The sequence below is a fragment of the Entelurus aequoreus genome, linkage group LG01 (genome assembly GCF_033978785.1).
Source record: "Entelurus aequoreus isolate RoL-2023_Sb linkage group LG01, RoL_Eaeq_v1.1, whole genome shotgun sequence".
NCBI lineage: Eukaryota > Metazoa > Chordata > Actinopteri > Syngnathiformes > Syngnathidae > Entelurus > Entelurus aequoreus.
The window spans coordinates 6,855,720-6,866,699 of record NC_084731.1 but is presented as its reverse complement, the minus strand read 5'-3'; the positions used below and the strand labels follow the sequence as shown (position 1 = coordinate 6,866,699).

Genomic DNA, 10,980 nt, shown 5'->3' with positions numbered 1-10,980 from the left:
TCCTAAAAACCCAAATCTGACCCTGGGCCCCAAAAGTTCCAAAAAGACCCCAAATAGGACCGTTTTCTCCTACAGGTCCCAAAACAACCATCATAGGACCATATTCCATTAAAGGTTCCAAAGTAATCCAAGTAGGACAATATACCTTAAAGATCCCAAAAAACCCAAAAGAAAGACCATATTCTCTAAATGTCCCAAAACCCCCAAAAAGGACAATCTTCCCCTTACATAACCTAAAGTACCCCAAGTAGGATCATGTTCCCAAAGGTCCCGAAACCCCGAAATGGGACCATGTGCCCCAAAACGTCCCAAAGTACCCCGAATAGGACCATATTATCCTAGAAGTCCCAAAAGACCCCAAATAGGATCATATTCACTTAAAGGTCCCAAAGTAATCCAAGTAGGAATCTTTAAAACCTCTAAAGGCTTAGTGGCCACATACGTGGACAGCACCTTTTAGCTCTTATTTCCAAAATGGTGTACACTACTGAATTGGGGTCTTATGGCCGCTTATGTGGACACTTATACTGCCATCTGGTGGTGTCGGAAGAGTATAACATACAATGGAATTTGGAAAAAAAAAAAGGTGTAAAAATAATAATTAGCATGTCACTAAACATGAAGTACACGTTTGTGTACTTATGGACTAAGTACATCATATCAAAATATGATTCTTAGTTTTTATTTTAATTAGGGTCCAATAAGCCCAAATAGCAAAGAGAAATAAAAAAAACATGTAAACAAACAGCTTTAGCCTTAAGAGGTTAAATAAAAGAAGGTTTAGTGTTAATACACACAGCAAACATTGCACCAGCCACGCAACTAACTCAAAAGTACTGTATCTAACTACTTGGTATCGGATCGATGCCTAAATGTGTGGTATCATCCAAAACTAATGTCAAGTATCAAAGAAGAGAAGAATAAGTGATTATTACATTTGAACAGAAGTGTAGATAGAACATGTTGAAACAGAAAATAAGCAGATATTAACAGTAAATGAACACGTAGATTAATAATCCATTTTTACAGCTTGTCCCTCATAATGTGCACAAAATAATAGGGTGTATAAATGACACAATATGTTACTGCATACGTCAGCAGACTAATTAGGAGTCTTTGTTTGTTTACTTACTACTAAAAGACAAGTTGTCTCATTTGTTCACTATTTTATTTAAGGACTAAATGACAATAATAAACATACGTTTCATGTACACTAAGATTATTTTTTGTGGTCCCCTTTATTTAGAAAAGTATCGAAAAGTATCAAAATTAGGGATGTCCGATAATATCGGCCGCTCTTTCTATCCCCTCCTGCTCCGGCCCGGCTGCACCAAATGATAATATAAATACATTTAATAAAGTCAAAATACAAGTAAGGCAACAAGAGAAGTATCCTACACTTCTCATTTGTAAAGTAAATCTGAACAGCCGATATGGGCATCTACATCTGATTTGCCCGAGAAGCTGGGCAGGACATTATAGAAAAAAAAAGAAAAAAAAAAGATATTATCGGCCAATAAATGCGTTAAAATGTAATATCGGAAATTATCGGTATCGGTTTTTTTATGATCTGTATCGTTTTTTTTTTTGTTTTTTTTTTTGTTTTTTTTAATTAAATCAACATAAAAAACACAATATACACTTACAATTAGTGCACCAACCCAAAAAACCTCCCTCCCCCCATTTATTTCTGTTATCAATATTCTGGTTCCTACATTATATATCAATATATATCAATACAGTCTGCAAGGGATACAGTCCGTAAGCACACATGATTGTGCGTGCTGCTGCTCCACTAATAGTACTAACCTTTAACAGTTAATTTTACTCATTTTCATTCATTACTAGTTTCTATGTAACTGTTTTTATATTGTTTTACTTTCTTTTTTATTCAAGAAAATGTTTTTAATTTAGTTATCTTATTTTTTATTTTATTTTTTTAAAGTACCTTATCTTCACCATACATGGTTGTCCAAATCAGGCATAATAATGTGTTAATTCCATGACTGCATATATCGGTTGATATCGGTATCGGTTGATATCGGTATCTGTAATTAAAGAGTTGGACAATATCGGAATATCGGATATGGGCAAAAAGCCATTATCGGACATCCCTAATCAAAATACATTTTGGTACCGGTACCGGTACCAAAATATTGGTATGGAGTCAACCCTACACTTAGCTCACTATTTACATGCTTATTGTGCAGCCTGCTGCCAATTCTATGAATCCTTAGAAAAAAAAACATGTTTCTCTGCGCTTTAAAAACTATTTTTGAAGGCAAAGGCCAACAACACATCAGTCGCGGCACATTTTCTGAGAACACAAAGTGGCATTCTGGTTTTGGCCAAATATTTAATCTCTCCTCCCTCGCTCGCTCTCTGCTCGTTCTCTGCATGTGCATCTGTCGCTTCCTCCGTTTGTCTTTGGGAATAATATGCCACTGGGAAGTCAAAAAAAAAAAAAAAGAAAGAAAAATGCAAGCGCGGATCTCCACTCCTCCGCTCTTCCCGCCGCACGTCTGTGATGTCATAATCACTCACATCAAAGGCTGCGCGCTCAACACGGCGACTGTCAGCTTCCCTAGAGGCGTCATTAAAAAGGAACACAGCAAAGTGAGCCGAGCCTGACAGAGACGCATCGGAACTTCCTGACACGCTCACATGTCAACTTGGCCTGCTTTTTAAGGCCTCTGCACTCAAACCTCCACTGGACAAACCTCCATGTCAACTATGTCTTGGAAATTATCTTTTATTATTGTTAGAGTTAGCACATTTTGCAGACTACGAGCCGCTCGTTTTTTCCTACGCTCCGACCCCTCCGGCTTATGAAATGGCGCGGCTAATTTATGGATTTTGTATTCGACATAATGTTTTGTGTTTGACTAATGGAGACTGTTACGTCGGACCAGTTCTTCCTCCAAGGCAGTGGTTCTTAACCTTGTTGGAGGTACCGAACCCCACCAGTTTCGTATGCGCATTCACCGAACCCTTCTTTAGTGAAAAATAAAATGTTGTTTTTTCAAATTCAAGACAAAGTTATATGTTTTTGGTAACACTTTAGTATGGGGAACATATTCTAAGTAACAAAGACTTAATTCAGAGTTATTTGGACACTAGGGGAACATATTCTAAGTAATAAAGACTTAATTTAGAGATTTTTGGACACTAGGGGAACATATTCTAAGTAATAAAGACTTAATTCAGAGTTATTTGGACACTAGGGGAACATATTCTAAGTAATAAAGACTTAATTTAGAGTTATTTGGACACTAGGGGAACGTATTCGAAGTAACAAAGACTTAATTCAGAGTTATTTGGACACTAGGGGAACATATTCTAAGTAATAAAGACTTAATTTAGAGATTTTTGGACACTAGGGGAACGTATTCTAAGTAACAAAGACTTAATTTAGAGTTTTTTCGACACTAGGGGAACATATTCTATGTAACAAAGACTTAATTAAGAGTTATTTAGACACTAGGGGAACATATTCTAAGTAATAAAGACTTAATTCAGAGTTATTTGGACACTAGGGGAACATATTCTAAGTAACAAAGACTTACTTTAGAGTTATTTGGACACTAGGGGAACGTATTCTAAGCAACAAAGACTTAATTTAGAGTTTTTTCGACACTAGGGGAACATATTCTAAGTAACAAAGACTTAATTTAGAGTTTTTTGGACACTAGGGGAACATATTCTAAATAACAAAGACTTAATTTAGAGTTTTTTTGGACACTAGGGGAACATATTCTAAGTAACAAAGACTTAATTTAGAGTTATTTGGACACTAGGGGAACATATACTAAGTAACAAAGACTTAATTTAGAGTTTTTTCGACACTAGGGGAACATATTCTAAGTAACAAAGACTTAATTTAGAGTTATTTGGACAGTAGGGGAACATATTATAAGTAATAAAGACTTAATTCAGAGTTATTTGGACACTAGAGGAACATATTCTAAGTAACAAAGACTTAATTTAGAGTTATTTGGTTAGGGTTAGGGTTAGAGGGTTAGAGCCAGGGTTAGAGGGTTAGGGTTATAATAAGGCCATGCCGAATAAGGCATTAATAAGTACTTAATAATGACTATTTAAGAGCCAATATGTTACTAATGTGCATGTTAATAAGCAACTAATTAATGGTGAATATGTTCCCCATACCAAAGTGTTACCATGTTTTTTTTACTGGTGCACAAAATGAAGCGTGCATGAACATCACCTTGTTCAAACAACAAAACCAACACAGTGCATAAACTCACAACAAATTACACACCTGCAAACCAGTCAGCTGTTGCCGTATCCGTAATACGCCGATAGGGAGAAGTTTTTATTTACACGATGAGTTGGGTGTGTCTTGACCTCCGCCGAACCCCTGAGCCCGACTCACTGAACCCTTAGGGTTCCATCGAACCCAGGTTAAGAACCACTGCTTTAAGGGAATTTAAGTTACTGGTCAATCCCAAGTTCTTTCGATGACATATATGCTGAGTAAGAAGGACCTTCACGACAGAATTGGAATATTTTCAAGTTTTATTCCTAAGCTTTGGGAGGTCAACTCAATCAATACATTCGTATCGGCTGCTCTAGTTCAGTGGTCCCCAACCACCGGTCCGCGGACCGATTGGTACCGGGCCGCAAAAGAAATTTTATTTTTATTTTTATTTTTATTTTTTTTATTTTTTTATTTTTTTATGAAATCAACATAAAAAACACAATATATACTTTATATATCAATATAGATCAATACAGTCTGCAGGGATACAGTCCGTAAGCACACATGATTGTATTTATTTATGTAAAAAAAAAATATATATATATAAGAAGAGAGACGTGGGGGTTGTCTTCACATTCCTGATGGTTTAAGACACTAAACAGACAATCTGAAGTCGAAAATGTACTTCCTGTTTCGGGCCTTGAACCGGAAGCATATCCCGTTTCGCCTACAGTTCGTGTAAAACATTTCTGCACAAACCTCCAGTAGCTACATGTCAACTATGTCTTGTAAATTATCTTTTATTATGTTAGAGTTAGCCAATTTCGCAGACTATGAGCCGCTCATTTTTTCCTATGCTCCGATCCCTCCGGGTTCTAAAATGGTGCGGCTAATTTATGGATTTTTATTCGCCGTAATGTTTTGTGTTTGACAAATGGAGACATTGGAAAGGCGTGTTACGTGTTCATGCGATGGCGCCATCTTTTTAACGGGTTTGCTGATTGCGGCTGCTTCGGGTTGAAAATGTACTTCCTGTTTCGGGCCTTGAACCGCAAGCATATCCCGTTTCGCTTACAGTTCGTGTAAACCAGGGTCGTCCAAAGTGCGGCCCGGGGGCCATTTGCGGCCCGCAGCTAATTGTTTGTATATATATATATATATACATATATATATACATATATTATGTATATGAATATATATATGTATATATATATATATATATATATATATATATATATATATATATATATATATATATATATATATATATATATATATATATATATATATATATATATATATATGTATATATATATATATATGTATATATATATATATATATATATATATATATATATATATATATATATATATATATATATATATATATATATATATATATATATATATATATATATATATATATATATATATATATATATATATATGTATATATATATATATATATATATATAAGATACACATGTGCACGTGCAAAATCAGTGCACTCGCTCCCTCCCACACACTCCAAGACATTGAAGACGTGGCAACATTTCACCGTCACGCATCAACGCCAGCTCCACATTCATGTGAGACCCCGCTCACATGTGACAACTAACATCCACGACACGTGAACATCTGTCGCCGAGACACACTCGTGACGTGCGCCTCGCCGTCCCTATGATGCAGAGTGTGTATTTGTACGTGCAAATGGCCGTCATCCACACACCTGCTGGCCTCCCATCACTCTCACACAAATGCCTCCACCCTTTCTAGATATATAAAGAAAATTATATACAACATTAATAATATATACATACTAGGCAAATATAAAAAAGCTTGTTGTGAAAAATTTGTGGAAATTTCACAAGAAAAAGGTCACAATTTCACAAGAAAAAACTTTTGGCAGTATTAAAATAAAAGTCGTCATTTTACTCAACGCCAGTCAACATTTTACAAGAAAAACTGAACATTTGTGCAATATTATGATAAAAGTTGGAATTTGTCTCAATAAAAGTCACAATTTTACAAGGAAAGCTTAAAATTTGGGGCAATTTTATGAAAACAAAAAATCCTGACTTTGGAGCAATGTTCACGGACTCTAGTGTTTTGCTCTCTATTAGATGCAATGTTATTGGGACCATGATTTATGTCATCACTTGTTCACACCTCCTCATATGGAAGATACATTTATTTGTTGATGTCTCAAGAAGGGTAGGAATACAAGAACACACACACACACACACACACACACACACTAACACACACACACACACACACACACACACACACACACACACACACACACACACACACACACACACACACACACACACACACTATTTGTTACCTTTTTGAGAACTGAGAAAAATGACTCCCTCTTTAGGACCACCCTTTTTAGATATATAAAGAAGTGTATTTACAACATTAATAATATATACATACTATGCAAATATAAAAAAGCTTGTTGTGAAAAATGAGTGGAAATTTCACAAGAAAAAGGTCACAATTTCACAAGAGAAACTTAGAACTTTGGCAGTATTAAAACAAAAGTCGTCATTTTACTCAACGCAAGTCAACATTTTACAAGAAAAACTGAACATTTGTGGAATATTATGATAAAAGTTGGAATTTAACTCAATAAAAGTCGCAATTTGACAAGAAAAGCTTAAAATTTGGGCAATTTTATGAAAAGAGTCGTCATTTTACCCGACAAAAGTCACAATTTTATAACAAAACTTTAAAATGTTGGCAATATTATAATAATGATCGGGATTTTACTCTGCCAAACTGTGACAAAAGTCATCGTTTTACTCAAAAAAATAACAATATGGGAAATTTTGCGATAAAACCATATGCAAAATGTCACCATTTTGCATTAAAAAGTCATATTTTACATGAAAAAGTAATCATTTTACGAGAAAATACTGCAATATTACAGAAAACAGAAAGAAATTGAGAAATTGTTTCCAGTTTTATAGGAAAGAAGTCGAGAAATAGACTGCTTTTAGTTCATTTTAAATTTTTTGAATTTTTTGTTTGTAATGGGCTTAATTAATTACTTCAAGTCATTACAGTATGTCGCTATATAATTTTTTTTTTCTATTATTTTTGGCCAAATTTTCTTTATTGTGCCGCACTTTGGGCAACCCAGCTGTAGAAGCTAACTGTTAATAGCCACTATAGTCTTAGTAGCGTAGTGTATTTGTTCATCCTATGCTCACATATGGCTTGTCTTACGTCAGCACCGGAAGTCAGGTTTTTTTCGGTGATGAATAGGGAAGTCCTTTTCTAGTTGCCGACTTTGGAGCAATGTTCACAGACTCCAGTCTTTGGCTCTCTATTAGATGCAATGTTATTGGGACCATGATTTATGTCATCACTTGTTCACACCTCCTCATATGGAAGCTACTTTTCCTTGTGGATGTCTCAAGAAGGGTAGAAACAAAAAAAATCTTGACTTTGGAGCAATGTTCACGGACTCTAGTATTTGGCTCTCTATTAGATGCAATGGTTTTCCGTATCGGGACCATGATTTATGTCCTCACTTGTTCACACCTCCTCATATGGAAGCTACTTTTCCTTGTTGATGTCTCAAGAAGGGTAGAAACAAAAAAAATCCTGACTTTGGAGCAATGTTCATGGACTCTAGTATTTGGCTCTCCATTATATGCAATGGTTTTCCGTATCGGGACCATGATTTATGTCCTCACTTGTTCACACCTCCTCATATGGAAGCTACTTTTCCTTGTTGATGTCTCAAGAAGGGTAGAAACAAAAAAAAACCTGACTTTGGAGCAATGTTCACAGACTCTAGTCTTTGGCTCTCTATTAGATGCAATGTTATTGGGACCATGATTTATGTCATCACTTGTTCACACCTCCTCATATGGAAGCTACTTTTCCTTGTTGATGTCTCAAGAAGGGTAGAAACAAAAAAAAATCCTGACTTTGGAGCAATGTTCACGGACTCTAGTATTTGGCTCTCTATTAGATGCAATGGTTTTCCGTATCGGGACCATGATTTATGTCATCACTTGTTCACACCTCCTCATATGGAAGCTACTCTTTCTTGTTGATGTCTCAAGAAGGGTAGAAACAAAAAAAAATCCTGACTTTGGAGCAATGTTCACGGACTCTAGTATTTGGCTCTCTATTAGATGCAATGGTTTTCCGTATCGGGACCATGATTTATGTCCTCACTTGTTCACACCTCCTCATATGGAAGCTACTTTTCCTTGTTGATGTCTCAAGAAGGGTAGAAACAAAAAAAAATCCTGACTTTGGAGCAATGTTCACGGACTCTAGTATTTGGCTCTCTATTAGATGCAATGGTTTTCCGTATCGGGACCATGATTTATGTCCTCACTTGTTCACACCTCCTCATATGGAAGCTACTTTTCCTTGTTGATGTCTCAAGAAGGGTAGAAACAAAAAAATCCTGACTTTGGAGCAATGTTCACGGACTCTAGTATTTGGCTTTCTATTAGATGCAATGGTTTTCCGTATCGGGACCATGATTTATGTCCTCACTTGTTCACACCTCCTCATATGGAAGCTACTTTTCCTTGTTGATGTCTCAAGAAGGGTAGAAACAAAAAAAATCCTGACTTTGGAGCAATGTTCATGGACTCTAGTATTTGGCTCTCTATTAGATGCAATGGTTTTCCGTATCGGGACCATGATTTATGTCATCACTTGTTCACACCTCCTCATATGGAAGCTACTCTTTCTTGTTGATGTCTCAAGAAGGGTAGAAACAAAAAAAATCCTGACTTTGGAGCAATGCTCACGGACTCTAGTATTTGGCTCTCTATTAGATGCAATGGTTTTCCGTATCGGGACCATGATTTATGTCTTCACTTGTTCACACCTCCTCATATGGAAGCTACTTTTCCTTGTTGATATCTCAAGAAGGGTAGAAACAAAAAATAATCCTGACTTTGGAGCAATGTTCACGGACTCTAGTATTTGGCTTTCTATTAGATGCAATGGTTTTCCGTATCGGGACAATGATTTATGTCCTCACTTGTTCACACCTCCTCATATGGAAGCTACTTTTCCTTGTTGATGTCTCAAGAAGGGTAGAAACAAAAAAATCCTGACTTTGGAGCAATGTTCATGGACTCTAGTATTTGGCTCTCTATTAGATGCAATGGTTTTCCGTATCGGGACCATGATTTATGTCCTCACTTGTTCACACCTCCTCATATGGAAGCTACTTTTCCTTGTTGATGTCTCAAGAAGGGTAGAAACAAAAAAAAAAATCCTGACTTTGGAGCAATGTTCACAGACTCTAGTCTTTGGCTCTCTATTAGATGCAAAGTTATTGGGACCATGATTTATGTCATCACTTGTTCACACCTCATATGGAAGCTACTTTTCCTTGTTGATGTCTCAAGAAGGGTAGAAACAAAAAAAATCCTGACTTTGGAGCAATGTTCACGGACTCTAGTATTTGGCTCTCTATTAGATGCAATGGTTTTCCGTATCGGGACCATGATTTATGTCCTCACTTGTTCACACCTCCTCATATGGAAGCTACTTTTCCTTGTTGATGTCTCAAGAAGGGTAGAAACAAAAAAATCCTGACTTTGGAGCAATGTTCATGGACTCTAGTATTTGGCTCTCCATTATATGCAATGGTTTTCCGTATCGGGACCATGATTTATGTCCTCACTTGTTCACACCTCCTCATATGGAAGCTACTTTTCCTTGTTGATGTCTCAAGAAGGGTAGAAACAAAAAAAATCCTGACTTTGGAGCAATGTTCACGGACTCTAGTATTTGGCTCTCTATTAGATGCAATGGTTTTCCGTATCGGGACCATGATTTATGTCCTCACTTGTTCACACCTCCTCGTATGGAAGCTACTTTTCCTTGTTGATGTCTCAAGAAGGGTAGAAACAAAAAAAAACCTGACTTTGGAGCAATGTTCACAGACTCTAGTCTTTGGCTCTCTTTTAGATGCAATGTTATTGGGACCATGATTTATGTCATCACTTGTTCACACCTCCTCATTTGGAAGCTAATTTTCCTTGTTGATGTCTCAAGAAGGGTAGAAACAAAAAAAAATCCTGACTTTGGAGCAATGTTCACGGACTCTAGTATTTGGCTCTCCATTAGATGCAATGGTTTTCCGTATCGGGACCATGATTTATGTCCTCACTTGTTCACACCTCCTCATATGGAAGCTACTTTTCCTTGTTGATGTCTCAAGAAGGGTAGAAACAAAAAAAAATCCTGACTTTGGAGCAATGTTCACGGACTCTAGTATTTGGCTTTCTATTAGATGCAATGGTTTTCCGTATCGGGACCATGATTTATGTCCTCACTTGTTCACACCTCCTCATATGGAAGCTACTTTTCCTTGTTGATGTCTCAAGAAGGGTAGAAACAAAAAAAATCCTGACTTTGGAGCAATGTTCACGGACTCTAGTATTTGGCTCTCTATTAGATGCAATGGTTTTCCGTATGGGGACCATGATTTATGTCCTCACTTGTTCACACCTCCTCATATGAAAGCTACTTTTCCTTGTTGATGTCTCAAGAAGGGTAGAAACAAAAAAAAAAAAGACTTTGGAGCAATGTTCACAGACTCTAGTCTTTGGCTCTCTATTAGATGCAATGTTATTGGGACCATGATTTATGTCCTCACTTGTTCACACCTCCTCATATGGAAGTTATTTTCCTTGTTGATGTCTCAAGAAGGGTAGAAACAAAAAAATAATCCTGACTTTGGAGCAATGTTCACGGACACT

At 36.5% G+C, this 10,980-nt stretch overlaps 1 protein-coding gene across 1 annotated transcript in view; it reads right to left on the bottom strand.

Moving 5' to 3' along the window:
• Nucleotides 1-10,956: 10,956 nt before the first annotated feature.
• LOC133647706 (RNA-binding protein 47-like) overlaps nucleotides 10,957-10,980 on the bottom strand; it is a 104,314-nt gene continuing 104,290 nt past the window's right edge. The window contains exon 2 of the mRNA XM_062043391.1: nucleotides 10,957-10,980. This exon is cut by the window's right edge and continues 626 nt beyond it. The gene's annotated coding sequence lies outside the window, so the exon portion shown is untranslated.